Below are 27626 nucleotides of genomic sequence, written 5' to 3' on the forward strand. Positions count from 1 at the left end.
GGCCTATAAATTTGGCAACAGATACAAATTTGGAACTATATAACTAGGAACTGTACCCAAATCATACTGCAGATCTTCTGTAGTGGAGAAACCACTGTTACCACTCTTTGGCAGAGACACTGCAGTGTGTACTGCGAAATCTACCAATCTGAGCGCTGGGTACTAGTGCAAGAATCTCTGCACAGCCCAATCTCTTGTTTTCTCTCTTTCAGAATGACTCTGCACGGTGCTTTCTTCTTTACTTCATTCATGTCATGTCCTTTCAAAATCTGTGTTCTATCTGTACAAGAGTCAGACAAAAGCAAGTTTCTGTCCTTTATTATGGGATTTGGGGACTTAAAAGGAGAGAAACATCTCGTAATGCCCAGGGAGGATGTTTAGAGATGCTAGATGACTGGAAAGAATGATGTATATACATTACAACATATTATATCACTTTCAGATATTGATAATGTATATAAATTCTCTTCAAATTCAACCAACCTATAGAACCAAAAAGAGTCCAGCAAGAAAACCAGATGCATGATCAATATATAAAAATGAATTGCATACCTCCATACCAACACTGACCAATTAGAAATTTTAATAAAAAATTTATTAATTGCAATAAAACCATATGATGTACAGAAATTGAGCTATTAAAGAATTCAAAAAAAATAATTATGGAGAAAATTGTACAACTCCATTAAAAGATATTTTTAAAATATCTGAATAAATGATGCAAAATATCCTGCTAATAGATGGGATGTATTAACATTTTGGAGATTTAATTCCTCAAAAATTAATCTATAGATGCAGTATAATTAAAAAGAACTCCAGGGGCACCTGGGTGGCTCAGTTGTTAAGCATCTGCCTTCGGCTCAGGTCATGATCTCAGGGTCCTGGGATCGAGTCCCACATCGGGCTCCCTGCTCGGCGGGAAGCCTGCTTCTCCCTCTCCCACTCCCCCTGCTTGTGTTCCCTTTCACTGTCTCTCTCTCTCTGTCAAAAAAAAAAAAAAAAAAAAAAAAAGATCCCCAGAAGGATTTTTGGAGGTAAATCAATAATGTGATTTTAGAATGTATTTGGTGAATATCTAATAGCAATTTTGAAAAATAAGCCAAAGCAATTGAAACAGTGTCACAGGGTCAAATCTTTAAGCCAAGGGGTCAGGGTAGAAAGTCAAGAAACAGACCTGTGAATATATGGGAATTTGCTATAAAGGAATAAATTTGGTAAATATTGGATTATTCAGTAAATAGTACTGAGAAAATTAGCTCCCTATAAGGAGAAAAATACAATCAGATCCCTATCTTATCTAAAAATAAACTCTGAATGTATTATAAAAGATGAAATATAAAATTGAAGAAGAAAATATAGGAGAATATGAGGAAAGGAAAAGATTTCTTTAATAAGAGTTCCAGGTTAAGTCCTCCAAGAAATAGATCCTAAGATAGAGATTTGCATTTGGGGAGACTTTTGGGGTGTGGTCTCAAGCTCAACACCTATGGAGGAGGCAAGGAGGCAGGATCCTGCTGAGTGAGAAGTTGAACTGTGATAGTTTTAGCTTGATCCCATGGGGAACTCCAGAGCCGGGACAGTTCTGATTTGGACTGAGTGGATCCAACCTCTATTCCTTGCATAGACCAATCACTGTCCCCAGGAAGTGGGCATGACCTTGGGTGAGATAGCTTGTCAGGGGCAATGCCAAAGTTTCCCATCTTTTCCTCTTGGCAATTGTGAATAATGCTGCTATGAACGTGGGTGTGTAAATATCTCTTCAAGATCCTGCTTTTGATTCTTTTGGCTCTATATGAGAAGTGGGATTGCTGGATCAGATGGTAATTATATTTTTAACTTTTTAAGGAAGTAGCTGTACCAATTTGCATTCCCACCAGCAGTGCACAGGGATTCCCCTTTCTCTCCACATCCTCACCAGCACTTATTTTCTGTGTTGTGTGTGTGTGTGTGTCTTTTGTTTTGTTTTTGACAGTGGGTGTCGTAATGTGCGTGAGGGGCTGTCTTGTTATTCTGATTTGCATTTTTTAATACAACTAGTTTTTTAAAAGTAAAATTTATTGTCTTATAAGCATAAAAGCAACACATATTCATTGCAGAACATTGGGAAAACAGAAAATTATAACGATGAAAATATTTCTTAGAGTCCTGGTACTTCAAGACAATTAGTGTTAATGATTTGGTTTGTGTTTTTCAATCTTTTATCTGTCCATATTTACACATGGGTCATGCTAGCCCATACTGCCCCTTTGGGCAATTCAGAAAGAGTCATCCTGTTTTCTAGGTAAGTGCAGCCCTGTACCGGGGTGGGCAGCTTGATAAGCACGGCACAGCTAGATTTCAGATCTCACTTGCTCTGAGGGCAGGCATCTTGTGCAGTGAACAACATGTGAAACCATATGTTGTAGTTCTGAATGTACACATGGGTTTTATTTTATATTTTTTGTGAAACCGAGATCATAATATGTGGTAGACTATGTTTAGATAGAACATAATTTATTTTAGTTTATTCCTACTTGATAAATTGTTTCCAAAATTTTGACATTGTAAATTCTTGCTGGTATGGTAATACTTATACATAAATATTCACTTTTAGAATTATTTCCTTATGGTAAATTCCTAAAAATTGCCTTGAAAATTAAATCTGAGTGCTTATGATGTGCACTCCACTGTGTTCAGAGAGATATTAATCCTCATCACAAACCAATAGTGTGAAGGTACTGTGATTCTCTCCTTTTGGAGAGAAAACTGAGGCACAACAAGAAATGAAGTGACTTAGTTACTTGATCCAGGTCACACAGCTGGGAAGCGGTAGAGTTCGGATTTCAACACACTTCTGTCAGTTGCATCTGCTCCAGAGCCCAAGCCATTAACATGCTACAAGGGATTCACTTTAAAGGGGAAGACAGATGGATTTGAGAAGAGTTTTACAATAAATAAGACTCATCAGTGGAGGGGTGCCCGGGTGGCTCAGTCGTTGAGTGTCTGCCTTCAGCTCGGGTCATGATCCCAGGGTCCTGGGATCGAGCCCCGCATCAGGCTCCTGGGATCGAGCCCCTGCTCGGCGGGAAGCCTGCTCCTCCCTCTCCCACTCCCCCTGCTTGTGTTCCCTCTCTCACTGTGTCTCCCTCTGTCAAATAAATAAATAAAATCTTAAAAAAAAAAAGTCATCAGTGGAATAGACCGTGACCACTAGATAATTTCCGTAGGAGATGAGACCATTCAAAAGCAATGGCTTATTATTATTATTGTTATTTTTAATGTATTTGTTAGAAGAATTTCTTGACAAAATGATTAATATTTGAACAAGACACACATTGTTCATTTCTAAGCTCTTTTTAAGAGAAGCAACTTCAGAAGATAATTTAAATTTTGATTTAAGCTGACTAAAAATGGTGTCTTTGTACCCTTTTTAGTTTAGATTCCAAAGTATCTGGGTCAATGAAGGGATCATTTTGATATCCTCATCTCAGACTGCTCACTTCCCTATGCTGCACCTGAACTTCGGTTTTTGTTAAACAGAGGTGATAGCCTTTGTTCACTTCCTCATAGAGATGTTAAGATAGAGACTATAGACCCATGAGCTCTGTGAAAGAAGAGTGTTTGCAAATACTAATGAGATATCGCTCTTCTTTTTTCATATAATCATGGATTTTGATATTTTAAATATTTTGGGGGAAATATGTAATGCAATTCAAAATGATTACATTTTTAAAAACGATTTTATTTATTTATTTATTTGACAGAGCGAGCAAGCATGAGCAGGGGAAGGGGCAGAGGGAGAGGGAGGAGCAGGCTCCCGGCCCAGCAGAGAGCCCGATGTGGGACTCGATCCCAGGACTCTGGGATCATGACTTGAGCTGATGGCAGATGCTTAACCGACTGAGCCACCCAGGCACCCCAAAATATAACTACATTTTTAAGCACGAATTAAGGAGGTAAGAAAAGAAAGGAGTCTTGTGCAGCTCTTCTGCATTAAAGAAATCTAATATGAATGCTTGGACATACTGTATATAACAAGCTAAAGAAGATTAGAATAAATGAGACAAATCAATGAAAAATACAATCTAGAAAAGGTTGACATTATATTACTAATATAATGCATTCACAACCATCGTGCTTTTGTTCCTTCCTTCCTTCCTTCCTTCTTTCCTTCCTTCCTTCCTTCCTGTAGGCTTCACACCCAATGTGGAGCCCATGGTGGGGCTTGAATTCATGACGGTGAGATGGAGACCCGGGCCGAGATCAAGAGTCCAGTACTTGACTGACTGAGCCACCCAGGCAGCCCCAATGTGCTTATTTCTAACTTCTGCTTAGTTAATCATTTTAACTTCTAAAGTAGTAGAGTTCAAATCAATGGCTGTTTACTGGATCCATCATGTTAAAAATGCATTGCTTCAAACTAGAACTCTTTTATATATTGCCTTGGAAAACTTTGGCAGTATCCACTAAATCTCATTATATACACAGCCTATTATCCACCAAGAGAATGTGACACTTACTTATGGCAGAAAATGTGGAAATAGAGAAAAGAACAAAGAGAATAAAAAAGGGTCATCCTAATATAGAGAGAACAAGTAACATTTTTAAGGAGAATCCTACTTTAATAACTGTTTTGGAGTAGGCTTATTTTATATAATAATGTGAACACATTTTCATTTAATTGCTATTCATCAATATTTAAAAAAATCTGCCTATAATATTATAACATGGCTTCACCATAATATCTAGTGCTTATCATAATTCTGTCGTGCTGGATACTTAGGATATTTCTTTTCACTATATTTAAATGACACTGTGATGGACATTTTTATAAATAAAGTTTTGGCAAGTATTTGAATACTAGAATAAATTCCTAGAAGTAAAATTTCTGGTTTGAAAAGTATAAACATTTTGAATATTTAGATATACATTTCTAAAAATTACTGTAACTTCCTTCAGCATGGTATGATACTGTCCAACATCCAACAATATTATTTTTATAATTTTTCTAATTTTGTCAAATTTATAAATAAAAAATAATTGTTTCTCATTCTAGCTTTAATTGGTATAATTGGACTTTTAAAATATACTGGCCATCGGGGCACCTGGGTGGCTCAGTTATTAAGCATTTGCCTTCGGCTCAGGTCATGATCCCAGGGTCCTGGGATCGAGCCCTGCATCAGGCTTCCTGCTCGGCGGGAAGCCTGCTTCTCCCACTCCCCCTGCTTGTGTTCCTTCTCTCTCTTTATCTCTGACAAATAAATAAATAAAATCTTTAAAAAAAATAAAATACACTGGCCATTTGTGTTTTCTTAAATTTTATTTTTTAGAATTCTGTTCTTTTGACTTTTTCTAGTTACATCTCATTTGAAATAATTTTTTATAAAGGAGTAGCAACAAAATTTCTTTGCTTATTACATATGCTCTATTTTTTTTCTCCTTTATTACACACTTTTCATATTTCAAACTCTTTTCCCAAACTAGTAAACTCTGATACTTTAGTTTGTCTCCTTGTGGAAATAGAACTCAGGAGAAACTACTATAACATGGATTGTATTAGACACCTTTGTTGGATTTCATTTCTTATGTTTTTTTTTTTCTCCAATGACTATCATGTTCTATCTTTATTTATTTTATTTATTTATTTATTTATTAAAGATTTTTATTATTTATTTATTTGACAGAGACATAGCAAGAGAGGGAATACAAGCAGGGAGAGCGGGAATGGGAGAAGCAGGCTTCCTGCTGAGCAGGGAGCCCGATGCGGGGCTCTATCCCAGGACCCTGGGATCATGACCCGAGCCGAAGGCAGACGCTTAACAACTGAGCCACCCAGGTGCCCCATGTTCTATCTTTTTTAATTGAGATAAATTGAAATAGAATATCATATTAGTTTCAGGTGTATAAAATAGTGATTTGATGTTTATATACATTGTGAAATAATCATCATAATAGGTCTAGTTATCATCTATCACCATACAAAGTTAATACAATATTATTGATTGTATTTCCCTTGCTGTACAATACTTTCCTATGACTTATTTATTTTATAACTGGATGTTTGTACCTCTTGTTCCCTTTCTCCATTTTGTCCCCCACCTCTATGCCCTGCTCTTCTGGCAACCATCAGTCTGTTCTCTGTATCCATGAGTCTGATTTTTTTTTTTTAGATTTTATTTATTTTAGAGAGAGAACACACGTGGGGAGGGGCAGAGGGGAAGGGAGAAGAATCTGAAGCCGACTCTGCACTGAGCATGGAGCCCAACATGGGGCTCGATCCCACCACTGTGAGATCATGACCTGAGTTGAAACCAAGAGCTGGATGCTTAACCAACTGAGCCACCCAGGTGCCCCTGTTTTGTTTCGTTTTTTACAATTCCACATGTAAGTGAAATCATATGGTATTTGCATTTCTCTGACTTATTTCACATAGTATAATACTCTCAAGCTTCATCCATGTTGTCGCAAGTGGCAAGATTTCATTATTTTTTATGGCTGAGTAATATTCCATTGTTTTTATATTTTTATTTCATGTCCTTTCTTTTCTGCTTTCTTTTCCCTTTCCTTTACTTTTAGTAAGACTTATTTCCTCTAAAACGATGACTCTGTTTCATCCCCAGAGAGCATAGTGGATATGTATGAAATTCATATTTGTAGAGAGGGAATTAATATTCTTAGCTGCTTGCCATTTATATCAGATACTGTGCTAGACACTTCACTGCATTAATTCATGTTATCCTTAAAACAACCCTAATGAAGTAGGTATTTTCTTCATTTATAAACTGAGGGAATTGAGGATTGTTAAATTATGTGTCCTTTCCTGTCTTTCCTTTGGCCTTCTTGATTTTTACCCCCAACCTGTTCCTTTTGAAGTCTTCTTTGCTCTGGCAATTCCATCCTTCCAGATGCTCAGGCCAAAAACCTCAGAGTCTTCCTTGTTTTCTTTCCTTCATACTTCACATTCAATCTGTGAGGAGTCCCTGTCAGTTTATCTCCTCCACCCCATCTCCCAGGTCAAAGTCACTATCCTCTTGCTCTTGGATTATTTCAATAGCCTTCTAATTGGTCTCTGCTACCCACTACTGTCTATACTTAGCCTAGCAGTCAAAGTGATGCTATGTGTCAGAAGATATCACTTTTCTACCCTAAAGTCTCCAGTGGCTCCCAGCTCAGTCAGAGTAAAAGCCTCACCTGAACTGTACCACCCCGACCTCTTCCCCGTCTGTACCTTCTCCATTCTGCCACTCTGGTCTCTTGGCTGTTCCTAGCGCACTCGGGCATATTCCTGCCTCAGGGCTTTTGTACTTGCTGTGCTTTCTGCCTTGAAAGTTGCCTGTCCGGATATCTTGCTCCTTAACCTCCTTCGGGCCTTTGCTCAATGTCACCTCCTCCAGAGGTGTTCTTTGATCATCTTATTTAAAAGAGTACCTGTCATACTCCTTATGTCTCCTCCTTGCCTAATTTTTCTCCCTAGCATTTCTTTTTTTTTTTTTTTAAAGATTTTGTTTATTTATTTATTTGACACAGAGAGAGAAACAGCATGAGAGGGGATAGGGTCAGAGGGAGAAGCAGGCTCCCTGCCGAGCCGGGAGCCCGATGTGGGACTCGATCCCAGGACTCCGGGATCATGACCTGAGCCGAAGGCAGTCGCTTAACCAACTGAGCCACCCAGGCGCCCCTCTCCCTAGCATTTCTAATCACTTGGCAGTCCACACGTTCATCTGTCTCTCCCAACTGCAAGGTAAGTTCCATTAGGGCTAGAATTTTTATGTGTTGGTTCTCCCCTGTGACCTCAACACCTCCAAGAATGCCTAGTATCCCCAAAGCACTAAATAATGGCTGAATAAGTGAAGGATTCCCCCACATTGCAATCATTAGAGCAGGCCAAAGTGACCTGCTGTGTAGACTTCCTCTCTTCTACTTTTTGTCTCTCTTGTCCTTCCCCAGCTTTTGCTTAAGAGACCCTAGTTGGCACTTGTTACGGGTGAAAGGCTGGTGAATCCTGAGAGGAGTCGAACCCTCGTTCCTGCTGCCCTCCAGTAACCACAGCAGTGGTGGTAGACAGCCTTAGAAGGAAGTGTAAAATTTGTATCACCCCATTACCATGGTTGCAAGAGAGAACTTGAAACTAGATATACCTGAATTTGGTTATTTCCGGATGCGATTCATTGAGAATGACGGGAGGAAGATGCTTCCTCCAAAGGAGAGTTTGGTAACGTGCCAGCAGGATGCTGCTGAGGTGGAAGATTCTCCATATCCGCCTTTGTAAGCCCTGGTGTGGCCCAACCTGCTCAGGTTTGGGCTTACCTCAAGTTTCAACCACGCCAACCACAGGGCTCTGAAAATGCCAAGAAGGCCTCTACCCAAGAATTTGATTCCTCCTCCTGGATTTAAAGTACAGAAAGCAAAGCATTGACTATGCTGCCCAAGCACGCAAGGGGTGTGGGAGATGGAGGAATGGGGAGGGAAGGCGGCCCTTCCCAGTTTGGCAATGGGCACAGACCCAAGCGTCTAATGAAGGGCAGCTGGCAAAGGAGGGGCCGGGCTGTCCGGGCTGGAAGTCTGGGCTCTGGGAAGGCTGTTGAGACCGGGGCAATGCCAAAGATCAACCCTTCTTCCCACCCTGCCCCGCCCTGCCCCGGTGGGGTGGGGGTGGGGGTGGGGGTGGGGGTGGGGGGTAGGCGGGTGGGGGTGGGATGGATTCTGAACCTGCTGTCCCATTTTCCGGGGAGTCTTGAGTTGGGGATGATTCCTTTTTGCTGTAAAACTGTCCAAATTAAGAAGCCCTCATTTGGGGGCGGGGGGGTTGACAGTGAACGTGTGCCACGCACACATACACTCACAAACAACTGCAACAACACTTTTTTTTTTTTTTTTTAAAGATTTATTTATTTGACAGAGAGAGACACAGAGAGAGGGGGAACACAAGCAGGGGGAGTGGGAGAGGGAGAAGCAGGCTTCCCGCCGAGCAGGGAGCCCAATGTGGGGCTCGATCCCAGGACTCTGGGATCATGACCTGAGCCGAAGGCAGACGCTTAACCGACTGAGCCACCCAGGCGCCCCTGCAACAACACTATCTTTTAAAAAAAAAAAAGCAACACCTGTTTTCCCCCCTCACCAACGCCCCTTCCCCCCCTCGCTCCCCCAAACCCCGACACATTAAGTCTGCCCAGGGCAAATTTCCCCCTGCCCACTTCAGTAGAATATGCCAGTAGAATAACAGGCGAATGGTTCCATCACTTGATTCAGGTCTCCTGGGACTGTATTAGCATTTTAAAATTCAAACCTCAGGTACAAAAAGAAAGACTTCAGTGAAAGAAATTGGAGTGGGGAGAGGGGGCCGCTGGCCGCCGTCAAACCTTTGGAAAGAGAGAAATCGAAAACGTCCGTGACGGGCGGAGTTGTGACTTCCTCCGCTCCTCAGGACCCGAGAAACGAGCCCTCTGGCCGGTTCTGAAGTGCTGATTTATTTTCTCGTTTGGTGGGGGGTGTGAGCGCGGCTGTGCGTGAAGGGATGCAGTTCCGGCCAAAGACGAGCCCCCAAAGGCCGGTGTCCTTCACGCCGCCCAGGTTAAGTTTCGGTGGAAAGTTTCCCTCCGAAGCTCCTCCCCCTTCACCCTGGAAACCAGTGCCAGGCGGCCGCGCGGCGGAGCCCGAGCCCCTGCGCACCTGGCGGCCGCGCGTCCCGGGGGCAGGGGCGGGGGCGGGGCTGGCGGCGGCCGGGGCGGGGCCGGGCTGCGCGCTCCCCTGGGCCGCCGTGCAGGTCGGGCCCCGCCCCGCCCCGGCTCGCCCCGCCCGCGCTCCCGAGAGCAGAGTTTGGAGGGGGGGAGTGGTGCGGGGCCCCGGATCCGCGCGGCTCGGCTCCCGCTGACGCACGGTCGAAAAGTTGCGCTCAAACCTTCTCCCTCCTCCTACTTTCTTCCTAGGGCCTGGCTGTTTGTGGAGTTGGAGCTGGGCGGGGAGGAACCGGCTCCCCACACCACCCGGTGCCCGGCGTCGGTGGCGACTCGGCGGCCCGCGTCCCCAGGACGGCGGCACAAACTTTCCCGGCTGTCTGGGGATACTTGTCGGGAGAGTCCCACACTTGGAGGGAGGAGGAGCCGGGTCCGCGCACAGGTACGTGGCATCCTGCTCTGAGCTTTGCGCTTGACGGATTCCTTTATTTTAGGGGCTTAAGGGAGGGGGGAGAGCAGACGGGTCCTTTTCTTGCATTCCTCCCGACTGGGCTGGAGGAGCAGGTTTTGGGATGGGGGTTGCGCTGGGAATATCCCAAACAAGATCGCTGCGTCGGGCCTCAGCACGGCGGGGAGGAGGTGGCTGCCAGAGCTGTGGGACCGGGCGTTCCTCGGTGACTGACCCCGGGGGAGAGGGAGCCAGCTTGTTTTGACGGCGAAAGATGTCATCGGGGCTCTCCAACTCGTTCCTTGGTCCCTGAGGCCAGAGAGCGGGGGTCCTACGGGAGGAACGGGCGGAGGCGGAGAGATCTAGGGCTCAGTTTTCCTCTCCAAGCCACCTCGCTCTTACACAGGAGACAGAGGTGGTGCCGCTCTGAGGTTGCAGTACTCTCCTGGTGTTAAGGACGGACTTGTTGGGTGGCTGTTGCTCAATTTCATAAGGTCTCTAATGAAACTGCGTTCAAGTCGTGGTAGTTGTTATTGGTGGTGTGCCTGCATGTCTGTCCGTCTCTCCCCCGCCTTGACTCCAACAAAGCTTCCTTGTTAACCCTGTTTCTGCTGGGGGAATGGAACTTGCAAGCCCGGCCAGAGAGAGGTGTTGGTAGCAGCCGTAGTCTTGTTTGCTTGGAACTTTGGGAATCACGTGAGCTTTGTTTCACCACCTGGACCCATCGGTTCTTAACTGAGCCAGCTTCCACCATGCAGCGAGTGCTGCAGCCTCCGCCATCGGGGAACGTCCCCGTTGGAGGAACGAGCCCCAGACAGAGGAGAGACAGCCGTGACGAGTGGTAGCAAGCCGACCGGTTGGGCCCACCCGCAGGCTTCTCTGGAAGGGCTCTGCTATCAAATTCATCTTATGAGGAAGTCATCTGCTCTCTGCTAATAGCCACAGCAGCCCTGATGAAATTATGTAGGTCATTGAAAAATAATTCCTGCTTAATCACCTTTATCCTGTTGATTAATGAGAGAAAAGATTTCCTCTCCTTAATGTACCATGCCTGCTTGGCAGGGTCACCCGCCTCACCTCAAGTTCACTTGTACACCTGGCACTAGACAGGCTGTTGTCCCTGCCAAAACCTAGCACACCCCAGTTGAAGTCTACATTTGGAGAACATTAGTGGTCACCTCTGGACAGATATTATGCAGGAGATCCAGCCCATGAATTTTAATGCTGCATACTTGTCGGCTTTAGATAACTTTTCAGATAATTAAAAGCTGGTTTCTTTTAGCTGCAGTTAATCCCTTTCCACAGAGCTCATAAGAATTGTGCCCATGCTTGTCTTGAAATGCATTAAGTTTGGGGTCCCATTTTTCGTTTGTCTTGTAGCTTTCAGAACAGGATTAAATTGTGTGGGGTGGGTCAAAAGGGCAAAAGAAACTGAGCCTCAGTGAACTAGATTCAGAGAGAAGTTTAGAGTGGTCTCATAATTTAGGCCCAACTGCCCAGCTAGCTTCCTTCTTTCCTCTACACAGAGACACTATAGGTTGTATTGCTTGTAATGTAGGCCTTTGAAGACTAGAAATCAAAGGACTGGAGTAATGCATCACTGGACAGTTCTGCATGATAATATCCCAAGTTTGGCTCTGAACACTTTCTCTACAAAGTTCATAGGAAGCCAATAGATAATGTCTGCAAATCAAAAAGCAGATGTGCAAACAAATTATGTAGAAATAGAGAGGTACAAATTAGAAGAAGCAAGAGTTGCCTGAGGAGGGACTTTTGAAATTTTGTTCTTGTATTACTTAAAATAAGATTTTGATAAAGAAGCTTCCTCTCCCTGCAAATATAAAACAACATTGCTTTCGGGCGCCTGGGTGGCTCAGTCGTTAAGCATCTGCCTTTGGCTTAGGTCATGATCCCAGGGTCCTGGGATCGAGCCCCGCATTGGGCTCCCTGCTCGGCAGGAAGCCTGCTTCTCCCTCTCCCACTGTGCCTCTCTGTCAAATAAATAAATAAAATGTTTAAAAAAACAAAACAAAACATTGCTTTCTCAGATCCATGCTTAGGTGCTTGATCTTTATTCTGTTTACACATGTTTCATAGGGCGGCAATACATGGGCCCTTTGAAGAATTGGGCACTCAGATTCTGGCCTTGGAACACAATTTCTACCTACTTCACTCTCTGTCTCAGCGACTTCCAACTCTTAGTCTCAGTAGAGGAATAGTGCTCAAGAGTGACCAGTAATGTCAGGGATTTCATTTATAGAGATCTGATCTCTTAGTAAAGACAAATAACTGAAAGTAACCTTTCTGTAGTGCTTCATGATCAGCAAAGTGCTTTGACATGTACTGTATTTGTGCTTTGTGATTTAACTGTTTTGTAGTGAGTACTGTTACATTTAGACTATAGAGGAGGAAAACGGGTAAGATTCAGAGAAAATAAGGAACTTTTAGGTACATACTTCTGTCAACCTTTTAAAAGGAAAAGGCTTAAAAAAAGGAAAAGGTAAGTAATTCAACCAGCAAAATTGAGTTTATTCAGGAGTGGCAGAGGAATTGCAGTTCGGGACAGGCAAAGGATGACGAACCGTAGGCAATTTGGGAGAACAAAGGAGGAGAGTGTCCTTTTATAGAGGAAAGGAGGAAGTTGGGAGGGGTTTGTTTTGAACAAAAACACTTTGGAGGGCAAATGAGAGTTCTAGTGGTGGGGGCTTCTCACTGGCTGCAGGTGAGGGCAGCTTGCCGTGGCTGGGCTGAGAGGAGGCTTGCCTTCTGGATTGTGCAGGCTGCCACCATGAGTGGTATGGGTGTCAGAGCCCTCCTTCATGGCTTCCCAGTGCCAATTTTGAGGTTGGTTTCTTTAACACATTTTCACATTTCCCCCTTTTGGTCAAGATCTTTCTTTAAGAGCATCGCTGATCAAGAGTTGGGTCATCCTCCTTATTAGAAACATTTCTGTCCCTTGATGTGAGGAAGGACCTTTCCTGGGTGTTAGGTCTCATGTCAGAGGAAGTGCCCAGATTGGAAACTGTTGAGGCCACATTTAAGTAACAGGGGAAAGGTAGAAGGGAGAGTTCTCAGGCATTTCCCATCTAAAGTCTATATCTTATCAAGGTTGTAAGCATTGAAGATAATCTTGATGCATTGAGTCAGCATCCCTTACTGGGTACGTTGTTTCTACAAAGGTTTGACAGGCACCAGGTACAAAGCTTAAAAATGATTATATAAAAAAAGATGAGAGGAGCAGAATAATGACCCCAGTTTGTATAATAGTCCTAAACCAGGAGCCTAAAGCTGAAGGTAACTAGCCAAAGAGATTAAAGGACCATGGATCGTCACGTGGAATTTGTTGTAGCCAATATGCTTGTTCCTTAATTTTATGTATTTGGGTTTCCACTTCTTTGGAGGAATTTATTCTTGTGCGTCAGGTGCTTGCTATCACGTTTGTTCATTGGTGTGAGTACTTACAGTAGGGATAATTGCCCTTCCAATAGGGGCAAATCCGGAGTCATATATACCTCCTGGGAGTTCCTGGTTAAGACAGTGGTGAAGATTTAATGGGGAAGACCAATGAAAGGCTTCAGATTTATTGTGGATGTGCCCAGAGACCGTTAGAAATTCTAGTAAGCATTGGCTTCCAGTCTACCAGCTGCCTAAACATTCATAGGCCCATTGAGAGGCCCGTTCTCCACAAAGGTAAAATCAGGTGGTGCATATAGGATTCCTGCTAGGGTTTGATTATTAATAGTGCTGTTCATTGGGATTATTTAGTTGGTCCTTTCAAGTCAAGGGTCAGTGGTGTTTGAGGAATAATTAGGGAGAAATCCTCTTGTTCTGTGGACTTTGTTCTTGAAGGCCATATAGAGAGGGGTTGTTTTGCGAGGGCAAGCCGACCTAAGGTAGTAGTGAGAATGGGCAACCGTATGGGTGGAATAGGTACAATTAGTTGTATTGAGAGTTACTCCAGGGGAGAGATCCAAGCAAGGTACAGGAAAACCTGGTTGTAGAAATTGGACTGAGTGACAGATATCCAGAGAGGTGCAGGTAGAGTTAGTGGTTGCAGTGGAGATGAAGGAGAGGATTGCTATGAGGAAGACTACACAGTCAGGACTGTATGGGAAGATCCAGCAGAAGCTGAACAATCAGAAAGGTTTCCCCCTTTTGTGAGGAATTGGGAAATGTGAAGGAGGGCATTGTCTCTCCAGGACAGAGAAGGAGAAACGGAGTAAGAAAAAGAAAGAATATTGACCTGCTCCCATCATCACGGGGAAAGCTATGTGCTTCAGCTGTTGTCTGCTTCAGTTCCTGGAAATCTTCAATTTGAGGTCACCCAGGTGGTTTGGGGGCTTTCTTTATAGGAGACACATGGATCCAGGAGTCCACTCCTTGGATTTTGGCTGCACAAGGATTGGTCAGTAATGCTTGATCAGGGCCTTTCCAGTGTTGTTGCAGAGAGTCTTTTTGGAGAGTTCTTTTCCAATAAACAAAATCCCTAGGTTGCAGGGTGTGGTGTTTGAGGTCTTCATTTCCCCGGAGTGCACTGTGAAGAGATTGCTCCACTAGAACATGATTATTTTCAAGGGATGTAATTAGACATTTGCCATACTGAAGTGTCTCTCCTTAAAGGCCACTGAGGTAATGGTCATGGGGTCCCGTGAGGCAGTTTACGTAAAGATGTTATGTTGAGAGTTAAAGAGTTCAACTGCATGTGGCACAAAGATGGTTCAGCGGGACCCCATGACCATTTCCTCAGTGGCCTTTACAAGAAGGGGAGTAGCAGGCATAGCTCTGAGGCATGGGGGTTACCCACAGGCCACAGGATCTAGTTGTTGGCTGTAACTGCTGTGGGCCGGTGGTGACCCCCATGCTTTTGGGTGAGTGCTCCAAGGGCACTCTCTTCTTTTTCATATACAAAAAGAAGAAAGGGAGTTGATAATTGGGGTGTCCAAGGGCAGGGTTTTTTTTTTTTTCCTAAACTTTAAGATTTAAAAAGTCATGTTATCTGAATCTTTCAGGTGATAGGGTCAGGTTTAGTAGTTTTTAACAAGGTGTATACAGGTTGGGCCAGAGGGGAAAAGTTTGGGACCCAGTTGCTGCAGTAGCCGGTTCAAGCAAGCCTCGCAGCTGATGTTTGATTTGGGGCTCTGGGAAGTTCAGGGTGCCACAAAGCCTGTCTGGCTCTAGATGCAGTCTTTGTTCGGAGATTAGATCTTCTGAATATCGTACTTGAGTGTGTACAAATTATAATTTTTTCTTAGAGAATTGATGTCCCTTCTTGGCCAGGAGTTTTAGCACAGGGATGCTATCTTCTTGTGAGGCGGCTTGGGAAGGGGAGCGGAGAAGTAAGTCATTCACATATTGTGTTAAAGTGGAGACTCCAGGGAACTTGATATCATCTGGGTCAGCCTTTAAAGCGTATAAGAAATAAGGGCTTTCAGTGAAACCTTGAGGCATTGCTATCCAGGAGTTTTGCTGTCCTTCCCAAGTAAAGGGGGGAGGTATTGACTTGTTTTAGCCACTGGGGTATTAGAAAAGCACTATATATGTTAATCAGAAAAAAATTTGCCCTCAATAGGGATGGAGGCTAATAAAGTGTCGGGGTTGGGGGCAACAGGTGACAACATGGCTCAGAGGTCATGGACAAGCTTTCATTATGGCCATTTACTTCCTTCCCAGGTAAAATAGGAGTGTTGCGGGGACTGGTGTAAGGGATAATGAGACCCTAGGCCTTATAGTCTTCTATTACTGAGTTAATGCCTTGAAGGCTCTCTTTATTTATATGATATTGATTAATTCAGGGGAGAGGTTTTGGGGGATCAGTTTGGATCTTAATAGGAGATACATTGTGGATTCTGTCAATATTAGTGGAGGATTTTGCCCATAAGGAGGATGGTAGCTGATCTAATAGGGACTGATAATTAGTGTCATGGTATTAGCTCAAGTGCTGCCAGGGATGGAGCAAATAAAAGATGTTAAAGGGTCATTTGATTCACTTAGTTGGCTATTTTGGTTGCTGTTTTCAAATTCTAAGATTGTTTCCCCTTTTCAGGAGAAAGAAATTCCTGCATAACCTTTTTCTAAGAAATCTTGGCTCAAAAAATGAGTAGTCATGGGGGACCTAAGGAGAAAAGGGTGGCTCTTAAAGAGAAAAGGGTCTCTTAAAGGGTCTAAGCAAAAGGGTTAGGTGCAGAGATAGGAACCTATTGAGGTTTATTAGAGACCCCACTGTTTGAACTGCTTTAGTACTTGGAGGCAGGGGCTGTTTAATGGGATGAGCACTGAGAATGTAGCTCTGGTTGTCAGTAAGGACAGAGAAAGATTCATTCCTAATCTGGAGAGTGGTTTCTCCAAGTTGACAAAGGGGAAGGATTGGTGAAAGCCCTTAGAGTTCCTTGGAGTCCTGTCATTTGGGATTAGGAGGACATTGGAAAGGATGGTTAGAGGGCTGAAGGCACCTGGAACATTTAAGTTTGTGGCAGTCTTTATTCTAGTGTCCTAGCTTTTTGTAATAATGGTGGAGATCAGGAAGCTTTTGGTTTTGTTTAGAGGCCTCCATTTGTTGGGGTTGAAAATTAAGGATTTCAGTGGTTCTTTTTTTTAGTTGAATCATCTTGGGCATGGGAGCTTGTTTGCTAAATTAACTAAATCTGGAGTCGACATAGATTCCCTTTTCATCCTTGTCCAATATCCCAGTTCAGCCCATTAATAAATGGAGTTAAAGCCTACCCGAGTGGATTTAACATCCAAAGGAAGATCAGAATTTTCTTTAAAAACAATTTGGAGCCAGCTATGATAATCATGTGTGGGTTCGTTGGACTACTGGGCACAGGCCTGAATCTTATTCCAATTGATTGACTTTGGGAAAGTCCTAGGAACTGCCAAATGAAGTAGTTTGGTTATTCTCTGAGCCTGAGCATAAAAATTAGGCATGGCGGGGGGGGGGGTTTCTCTGTCCCCAGGTTGTAATTCTAAAGACTTTGAGGCATCATTCCACTTGGCAGTTTCATCCAGTGTTGGGCCTGGCCTTCACTGACAAGCATATTGCCTAGCCAGGTTGATAACTTTGACTATATGAAGTTCCTCAGCAAATCCATGGGGGTCCTTGGTTACTTTGGGAAAATCTTTGACAGGCTCATAGTCCAGGGAACATAAGAAATTAGGGCTTCCCATTTGGATCCTCAGAGGGTCTGATTTTAAATCAGGTTTTAATAGGTTTGTGGGAGGAGGAAGTGGGGAGAGGATTGGAGAAATAGGGAAGTGGTGAGGGGATTGGGATTAGGAAAGTGGAGGGTATAGAGGAGATAAGGACAGTCCAGAAGGGAAAGGGGAAGCTAGCACTGGAGACAAAGAGGACAGGGGAGGGGAAAAAGGCCTCAGAAGCTTTCTTGTCTTCTTTTGCTTGTTTGTTCACCTCAGTTAATTTAGAAATGGTATTTTGTAAAAAGGCGATTTTAGAATCTTGGATATGTTTAGAAGCCTCCAGGTACCAACTAAAATAGGAATCCCATTCAGTCTATTTAATTTTAGAGCTGCGGTCTTCTAATTTGGTTGTGAAAAAAGCAGGTAAGGGGAGGTTGAAAGTTCCTTGTAATGGCCATTGGAGATCTGAATTATCTTTGGACAAGTTGGTCCATTTAATTAAGAATGCTCATGAGGAGAGACTATAGGTTTTGAACATAAAACCAGTCAGGGTCACAGAAGGAGGATCTCTTGAGAGAATTTAGGGGATTTGGATTCCATACTTCAAAACCAGAGGTTCAGGGACCCTGCTGGGTGGTTCCGTTGGTTAAGTGGCTGACTCTTGGTTTCGGCTCAGGTCATGATCTCATGGGTCATGGAATGGAGACCTGCGTCAGGCTCTGCCGTCAGCGGAGAGTCTGCTTGAAAGATTCTCTCCCTCTGCCCCTCCCCCTACTCTCCACCCCCCCAAATAAATAAATTTTAAAAACAAAACAAAACCAGAGGTTCAGAAAACAAATGAGTACTCACCAAAAAGATGCCTTTAAGAAAACAGATCCTGAATAAAATCAGAGAGATAACCCAAAAGAAGGGAGTCTCCAAGAGGAGACTTACTGAATTGAAAGGAAGAAGACAACTCTTGGAAGTGGAGAGTACAAGGGGCTCCAGTGGGTTCCACACAGGGTTCTGGGGGCCATTAGTTTCTCAGGGGTTCCTCTCCTTCAGTTCCCACTTCTGACACCATGAAATGTCAACCTTTTAAAAGAAAAAAGGTAAACTATTCAGCCAGCAAAATTGAGCTTATTTGAGAATAGCAGAAAAATTGCAATCTGGGACGAGTAAACTATGGTGAACCACAGGCAAGTCCAGAGAACAAAGGAGGAGAGCATCCTTTTTTTGGAGTGGGGGGGTTGTAGGGTAGAGGGGGAGAGAGAGAATCTTAAGCAGGTTTCATGCTTAGCGTGGAGCCCAACTCAGGGCTTGGTCTTACAACCCTGAGATCATGACCTGAACCGAAATCAAGAGTTGGGTGCTCAACTGACCAACTGACTGAGCCACCCAGGTGCCCCCAGAGCGTCCTTTTATAGAGGAAAGGAAGGAGTTGGGAGGGGTGTTGTTTTGAACAAAAGTTCATTGGAGGAAAGTGAGAGTTTAAGGTGTTGGTGGCTTCTCATTGGCTGCAGGCGAGGACAGCTTCCTATGGCTGGGCTGAGAGGAAACCTTCCTTCTTCTGGATTTATCCAAGCTGTGACCATGAGTGGTACATGTATCAGAGCCCTGCTTTCATGGCTTCCCAACTCCAATTTTTTTTTCTTTTTAAAGATTTTATTTATTTATTTGGCAGAGAGAGACACATCGAGAGAGGGAACACAAGCAGGGGGAGCGGGAGAGGGAGAAGCAGGCTTCCTGCAGAGCAGGGAGCCAATGCGGGGCTCGATCCCATGACCCCGGGATCATGACCTGAGCCGAAGGCAGACACTTAACAACTGAGCCTCCTAGGCGCCCAACACATTTTCATAGTTTCCTCCTGTATATGGTGGACTCAGACCCAGATTCAGGATTTTTAATACAGAGGCCAAGCTTTCAATTTTTTGCCTACTACATTTTGTGAAGTGTTCGGATGTGAAATGAGATCTTATTTATTAACCAAAACATGACCTCACTGGGGACAGGACAGTATGTAAATATGTACACACATATATGTGTATGTAATTTTTATATTGTTTGCATCTTAACAGTGTGGCTGTACCTGGGGACATGGGGTAGGTGAATAAATGCCCCAATAGATTGAGAAAAGAACTTTTGATAATGTCTAAAATTGAAAAAAAATCAGGAAGTACTAATGTAAGTGTGTGATTTACAAATGTGGAAGTAATTACCAGAAGAAACATTTTCAAGAGTTGAAGGAGCTACTTTTGGGGAATGGAATTCAGGGGTGGCAAGGAGCCACACACGAGTCTGCTGTTTTGGGCTATGTACCTTACAACTTTATACCTTATATTCTATGATGTGTGCAGGTATATAATTAAAAAAAAAAATCCTTTGGCCAGGATAGTGTAAAGGTGTGTTTTCAGAATTTTAGAGCTGAAAGGACTATAGAGATGGTTTCTGCCCAGGTTTTTCATTTTGCAGATGAGGAAATTGAGGTATGGGAATTCAAGTGTTTGTCAAGGTCCCGTGACGGTGGAGACAGACCTCTCCTAGTGCAAGTTCATACCCCTTTCCAGGCAGGTGGAAAATTTCCCCATGCTTGTTATTTCTCAGTTACCTTTCTAGGTAATTCTCTTTTCTGTTTTTATCTAGTTTTTACAGTGTTTGAATAGGTTACGGAACTGCCGATTCAAGAGTAGCTATCTCTAACTCCTCATATTTCCATTATGAAAAAGCTTCAAATATCTTTAGAGTCTGTAGACTCTGTACCTTTTTTGTTAATTCTGTAATAACTTTTAAGTAGAATTAGAGATACTTAATGCAGTTGCTCTGCAACTGTTTAGGAATCCAGTTAAACTTGATAAATACTGGAATTGGGGCTAAACTTTTATCCTGAGAAGCTATGACTAACAGGAGATGCTCAGAGGGCTTTTCCAGTATCTATGTGTGTTCCTTAATTTTGAAGTTCTAGGAATAAGGATATAACTTTTCTAAAATAGAGGGAGAGATGGATGTTATTTTAGAGGATTTATAGAAAAGTTTTGGGGCGCTTGGGTGGCGCAGTTGGTTGAACATCCGACTCTTGGTTTCAGCTCAGGTCGTGATCTCAGGCTCATGTGGGGCTCTGCACACTGAGCTTGGAGTCGGCTTCAGATTCTCTCTCCCTTTGTTCCTCCTACTCATGCTCTCTCTCTCTCTAAAATAAATAAATAAATCTTTAAAAAAATTTTTTTAACACCCTACATTTTCTCTTTATCCTAACTTCTCCTATTTTCCCTCGAAGTGTATCAGTAACTTAAAATAAAACTTTTTCTGATTATACACATAATATATTTTATTCATCATTCAAACATTATAGAAATATGTCATGTTTAAATTTAAAGTGCACTGTAATCTTATATGCTGGAGAAAGTGCTATATGGTTTTTCCTCAAAATTTATCTCCATATTACAATATTTTTTTTTTTTTTTAAAGATTTTTTATTTATTTATTTGAGAGAGAGAGAATGAGAGAGAGCAAGCACATGAGAGGGGGGAGGGTCAGAGGGAGAAGCAGACTCCCTGCCGAGCAGGGAGCCCGATGCGGGACTCGATCCAGGGACTCCAGGATCATGACCTGAGCCGAAGGCAGTCGCTTAACCAACTGAGCCACCCAGGTGCCCCTCTCCATATTACAATATTATTGTGATAATTACTACATGGGTATTACTAAACAACTTTCAACTTGGTTTTTATTTTTAGCTTAGTAGATCTTAAAGATTTTTTTTTTTTAATTTATTTATTTGACAGAGAGATAGCACAAGTAGGCAGAGCGGCAGGCAGAGGGAAAGGGAGAAGCAGGCTTCCCGCGGAGCAGGGAGCCTGATGTGGGGCTCGATCCCAGGACCCCGGGATCATGACCTGAGCCGAAGGCAGCTGCTTAACCGACTGAGCCACCCAGGTGCCCCTAGCTTAGTAGATCTTAAGAGTATTTCCATTATCATACATATAGAGCATTCTGACTGTATAATATTACATCACAGGTTATTTAAACAGTTTCCTATTGTTGGAAATTTGGGTTGTTTCCCATTCTTCTATATTAAGAACAGTGCGTCAGAGAACATTCTTAAAGTACACCTGTGTGAGTGTTTTCTGTAGGAAAGTTTTGTGAAAGTCAAAGACAAGAAAATATTAAATTTCTCTAATTTATACTTCCTGTAATATGTTCTTCCATTTAAAATTATATTGGTACCTTTTTTCTTTATGTGTAAGACTGAAGATGGAAATGATTAATATGTGATCAGACCATGAAGCAGGAGGTCATAGTAGCAAAGGCCCTGAGCTTTTAGGTGAGTCTTACCTCATTTCCTCACATTTTAGGTTCTTTTTGGTTTTAATATTTTCCCCAAGAGAAGATAGTAATTGATAACAGCTATAAAAATACTCTGCAGTTGGTGGATGAGCTGCTAATTAGTTTTTATGGAGCATAGGTTTTTTTTTTTCCCAAACATTTTCTTAAGAACATTATTCTAGGACATGCCTTTAAGGAGTTCAGAGGATCCACTAGGTTTTGCAGAATACAGAGTGAATGTATTTTAGCTCTTCTTGTATTGTTAGAGTTTACCTTTGTTGAAATATTGGTAATGGGTCAATTTTAAGATCTTTAGGTTTATAGAAAGTGCCAGGAATGGATTTTACTTTTCTGTATGTGAAAAATGTGAAATAAGATACTTTGGCTAAATTTCATGACTTAGGGTCATTGAGGCAGGAACATTTCAGGAATTCCTGTGGCAAAGTTTTTATTGACTATCTTAGAGAATAGATTAATATTTTCATTGAGTCCAAGCTTTGTTCATAACCATTAAATCAGAGGATTTTTAAAAGATTTTTAAAAAAATTTACTTATTTGAGAGAGAGAGAGAGCACAAGCAGCGTGAGGGTCAGAGGGAGAAGCAGACTCCCTGTTGAGCAGGGAGCTCAACGTGGGACTCCATTCTGGGACCCCGGGACCATGACCTGAGCTGAAGGCAGACACTTAACGACTGAGCCACCAGGGTGCCCTAAATTAGAGGATTATGTGTCATTCCTCAAAATGAGTGTCTTCTGTTTGGTTTGTGTTCGTAGAACTTGTACTTGGAGTTCATCCATTTTAGGATTTTCTTTGTAACATATCAAAATGAGTATAGAAAAAAATATATGTCTGTATAAACACATATGTATATATACACATATATATACATGCATGTATTCACGTGTAAGTATATAGTGATATAAGCTGTATTTTAAAAATGCCTTTAGTAGGTCTGTTAGCATGAATATTTTGTGTATCTTCAAAATGATGTCTGTCCAGGGACACCTGGGTGGCTCAGTCGGTTAAGTGTCTGCCTTTGGTTCAGGTCATGATCCCAGGGTCCTGGGATGAGTCCTGCATCGGGCTCCCTGCTCAGCGGGGAGTCTGCCTCTCCCTCTGCCTGCCTCTCTCTTTCTCTCTCTGACAAATAAATAAATAAAATCTTAAAAGTAATGATGTCTGTCCATATTTGTTTTATTAGGGGAAATGTTTCTTGATTTTTTTTTTTATGAAAAATTTTCTTTCTTATTTAAAATTTTTTTTTATTTTTTATTTTTTAAAAAGATTTTATTTATTTATTTGACAGCAAGAGAGGGAATACAAGCAAGGGGAGTGGGAGAGGGAGAAGCAGGTTTCCCGCGGAGCAGGGAGCCCGATGCGGGGCTCGATCCCGGGACCCTGGGATCGTGACCTGAGCCGAAGGCAGACACTTAATGACTGAGCCACCCAGGTGCCCTGAAAAATTTTCTTAATAAAACTATTTCTTAGGACATGGAGTACTTTATAGTTTTTGTATGCTCTTATTTTGATCTTTTTTGGGGAAGATGCAGCCTGTCTAATGTATCCTTGATTATTGTCTCTTCTGTAACATGAGGTCAGTTTTTTAAGTTGAGTATTTAAAATCTCTTATTTGTGTATATTACAAAATGTTGACATTTTTGCTTATTTTAAGCAAGACGTAGTCACTTAAATGCATGTGAAAAAATCTGACGAGACTTTTGTTGGCCTTGATTTGCTTCAGGAAACACTGTTTACCTGAGTTGTATTAAACACTTAATGGTTAATGCAGATTTCTTATCAGCTTGATTAAGTTTGACCTTCTCTGATTTTCTTCCTGGTACTTCGCCCCCGTGTGACCGTTTAGGACCTTGCACGTCCTATTTGAAAGGCAGACCCTAGCGTTGCGGCAGATGAATCCACTCCTTACTTGTGTTTAGGTATCTGGGGCCTGGTTGTGTTGCTGCCTCCCTTTTTTTGCCTTAAAGTAATCCTACCTCTTGATCATGGTCTAGGGTTAGTTTGTCACTGAGGAGTGGTCATTCCTTCACAGTGAATCACAAACAGAGTAGGTTTGATGAGGCTTCCCGACTCAAGCCTGACTGACTCAAACTGCTGTCCTCTGAGCTTGTCAGTATAGACATGCCTGGGGCAAACTCTCAACTTGGCTGTCTTCCTTACCTGGATAATTTATAAATCCGCATCCTCCTCTCTGACCTTTGGAACCTTAGGCTTGCTTCTCCAGTTCCTGTTGGAGAGGTCTATATTTGGATCCAGACATCAAATTAAACTATAGGGTGGCACTTAATTAACTCTGCATCTTAATCACCTAGCAGAGTACCTTATATCGAATGGAATCCTGTACATGTTTATTTGTTGATGATCTACCTCTTACTATCACATGGTCAATTATAATATTTTTTATCTTGTTTTTGTTTCCAGTTTTTGTTTCTCTAATCCATTTTCATGCCACAGTCAGTTTGATTTTATAAGGTACGGCTCTGCGCATGTCACTGCTCATGGTCCTTATAGTCTACTGGTAATGACTCAACTCAAAGTGGGATGATTAATTTTACGTGCCAACTTGACTGGCCCAGATATTTGGTTAAACAGTATTCTGGGTATGTCTGTGAGGGTGTTTCTGGATGAGATTAACATTTGAAGTGGTATACTGAGTAAAATAGGTTGCCTTTGTCATTATGGGTGGATCTCATTGTCTGTTGAAGACCTGAATTGAACAAAAAAAAAAAACGGAGTAAGGAAGAATTCACACTCTTTGCCTGACTGTCTTTGAGCTAAGCCATCAATCTTCTCTGCCTGTAGACTCAAACTTGGACTAGAACTTGAGCTATATTATTGGCTCTCCTGCTTGCTGACTGTAGATTGTGAGACTTCTCAGCCTTCATAATTGCATGAACCAATTCCTTATAATAAATATCTCTGTCTGGTGTGTGTGTGTATAAAATCTTCTATTGGTTCTGTTTCTCCAGAGAATACTGAGTGATACGCAAGGCATCCATCTGTGATCTGGTGCCCTGTGCCGATCCTGTGCTCTGGTTGCCATGCTGGTCTGTTCTCATTCCTGAGCACATCCTACCTCTTCTTTTTTGTCCAACTCTGCTGGGAGTAGCCTTTTCTCTTTCTAATTATTTCAACGATGTGTGTTCTTCAAAGCCCAGTTCAGAGCCTGTGTCCTCCTTTAAGCCTTTCTTGGCTATCTCTTGCTGTAGCAATTTCCTGGCATGTGAATCTCTGGATTGAAATCTTACAAACTTAGTCATTTGATGCCTTGTAATGTTATCTTTTATATATTTGACCTTCTTCTAGATTATAAATTCCTTTAGGATCCGGACCAAACTCTGTACTTCCAAATTCTCCACTGTTCTTGATGTTACCTTTCACTTAGTAGGGGGCTGGTGAATGTTTACCTGTTTTTTTTTTAAGCACCAAGATCTACTTAGGGAAGGAAAGGCCAGCGTTTTGGGCTTGCATGCCCACACTCTATCTTGAGCCCATGGAATAAACATGTAGTTCATTTTCAGTGGGACCCAGAAATCTTCATCCATGGCTGTGCTGCAGGGAGACTCCGCCAGTTGTTTGGGGTTGTTACCGGAAATGAAACCCATATATCATCCTTGACCTAGAGCCAACTTTTCTTAAGAACAAAACTGAGTCTCCTAAAGTCCTGGTGAATTAGCCCGTTCCTGAGTTGCTGGTTTGCAACTACTCTTTTTTTTTTTTTTTTTTAATTTTTTTTAATTTTTAATTTTTAATTTTTTTAAAAGATTTTATTTATTTATTTGAGAGAGAGAATGAGATAGAGAGAGCATGAGAGGGTCAGAGGGAGAAGCAGACTCCCTGCCGAGCAGGGAGCCTGATGTGGGACTCGATCCCGGGACTCCAGGATCATGACCTGAGCCGAAGGCAGTCGCTTAACCAACTGAGCCACCCAGGCGCCCTTTTTTTTTTTTTTTAAAGATTTTATTTATTTGTTTAACTGACAGAGAGAGAGAGACAGCTAGAGAAAGAACACAAGCAGGGAGAGTGGGAGAGGGAGAAGCAGGCTTCCCGCCAAGCAGGGAGCCCGATGCGGGGCTCGATCCCAGGACCCTGGGATCGTGACCCAAGCCGAATGCAGCTGCTTAACCAACTGAGCCACCCAGGTGCCCCGGTTTGCAACTAGTCTTGCTGTCCTCTGCTTTGCTCTTGTCTCTTGTAATTCCCTTTGCTCTGCCTCTGGCTAAGTCTTTTTATATCTTCTTCTGTAAATATGCTATATAGCACATTTTTGTCAATAATTTTGAACAAGGGGGGAGGAGAAGAAATATGAAAATGAGCTATATGTTCCTCAGCGATTTGGATTTATCAAATTTTATGCAAATTTTATTCACTCAGAGTATGATTGTCCTCATTTTTCCTGCAATTGAATGTCGTTTTTGAGGAACACCATTCAAGATCTGACATCCTTCTGTTCTTCAGCTCATCTTTTAAGCTCAAAATATTGGAAACCCTCTATACTCTCCATCCTCCTTAGTCTGCTCTCCTGCACATATCTTCTAACATACTAGAATTTACTTATTTATTATGTGTATTGTTTATTGACTTTCTCCCTGAGTAAGAATATAGAGCTCCATGAAGTACAGGAATCTTTGGCTATGTTAGTATTGGCTTTCTTTGGCCACATATCCCAAGACATAGACCCATGCCTGACACTGAAGACACATTTGTTGAAATGAGTGGGAGTTTGCTGATTTGGAGCTCTTCACCCCCTATCATTTATTGCTTTGTTGCTTAGCCTTTCTCTTGTATCCTCTGAAAAGTCTCCCCTCTTTCCTTCCTGTTAACTGAAGTTCACTTCTGTCCAACCAGGTCCTTTCAAACCATATAACTACCTATTCCTCAGATCTGTGCCTTTGTAATAGTCACGTCATAACAGGAGGAATTTATAGTCCCTTGGCTGTTCATGGTTTACAAAGCACTTTTACATATATGGTTTCATTTCCGTATATGATTACATATATGAGGTATTCTTGAGTGTGAGACAACTTTGCATTCTTGAGGGTCTTTCACCAAAGTATGCAACTTAGCAAAATCCTGTCTCACCAAGAGATGCGTTCTTCAGTGTGTGCTGGGCATACCTCCCCTTGGCTGTGTTGTTGCAAAATGATACGTGAGGAGTGTGCCTCTTTGACATCTGCTGGCCTTTTAGTTAGTTAGGGACAATCATTCTGTTCCCCAGAAGAATGCCTGTGTGGTGTAAAGTCCTCAAGGAAAGTGATAAAAATGAGAAAGGGTAGAAAAGAAACAGACAACGACCAACATACATTTATGGGAATCTTTTTCATGGAAGATACTTGGCTAGATGCTGAAAAACTGTTGCCTCAAAGTTAATTTGCTAGCAAGAGCTACATGTGGATCTGTCCAGCAGAAATAGGAGACATAAGCATGGGGTTGAGAACGTTGGCCTGAAGGATGCAGATCATGTAGGGGTGAGAACTGGTGACTTTCAGATTCTCTACCAGTAAGTTGCCTTTACTATCTTGGCCTCTCTCCTCCTGAGCTGTGAAGATGAAAGAAACCATTTTCTTCCTAAAGACCTTCTGTTCTTGCCTCCAAGCCATGGGGGTGCTCGATAACTATTAGCATCTAATGATGGCACAGGAATATTCCTCAGAGCAATTGGAGAGCTGTAGGCGTGTCACACACTGACAGGTGCTCACAAATCTCTTTTTGCTGTTTTGAAATATCACTGCCAGGGGAGTTGTATACAACTTGTTCTGACAGAGTGGTCTTAAATATTCATTCCTTTTACCTATTACTTTAAGAGAAATGCCAGCATTTTAGTCTTCAGGCTGCCAGTAGCAATTTTGGCAAAATTGTATTACAGCTTTTTCAAGATACTTATTTTCAGATAGCTCATTTATTTACACATTAATATGTTAATGTTATTGTTAATGATGGAGGAAAGGCACTATGAGGTTAGTGGAAACTCAGGGGTTAAATGGAGGTCTCTGATCATTTGTGCTCTCTGGTAAGTTCAGTAGCAAGGACTTATTACTGTGGAAGGCAGGATGGCAACTTAAATTCGAATCTGT

General features: G+C 42.4%; 1 protein-coding gene across 1 annotated transcript in view; it reads left to right on the forward strand.

Moving 5' to 3' along the window:
* The first annotated feature begins 9801 nt into the window (after positions 1-9801).
* The window catches only part of FHIP1A (FHF complex subunit HOOK interacting protein 1A), a 224646-nt gene continuing 206821 nt past the window's right edge, over positions 9802-27626 (forward strand). Inside the window, exon 1 of the mRNA XM_078069309.1 lies at positions 9802-10095. The gene's annotated coding sequence lies outside the window, so the exon portion shown is untranslated. The remainder of the gene's footprint in view (positions 10096-27626) is intronic.

This window comes from Halichoerus grypus, chromosome 3, assembly GCF_964656455.1.
Source record: "Halichoerus grypus chromosome 3, mHalGry1.hap1.1, whole genome shotgun sequence".
Taxonomy (NCBI): Eukaryota; Metazoa; Chordata; class Mammalia; order Carnivora; family Phocidae; genus Halichoerus; species Halichoerus grypus.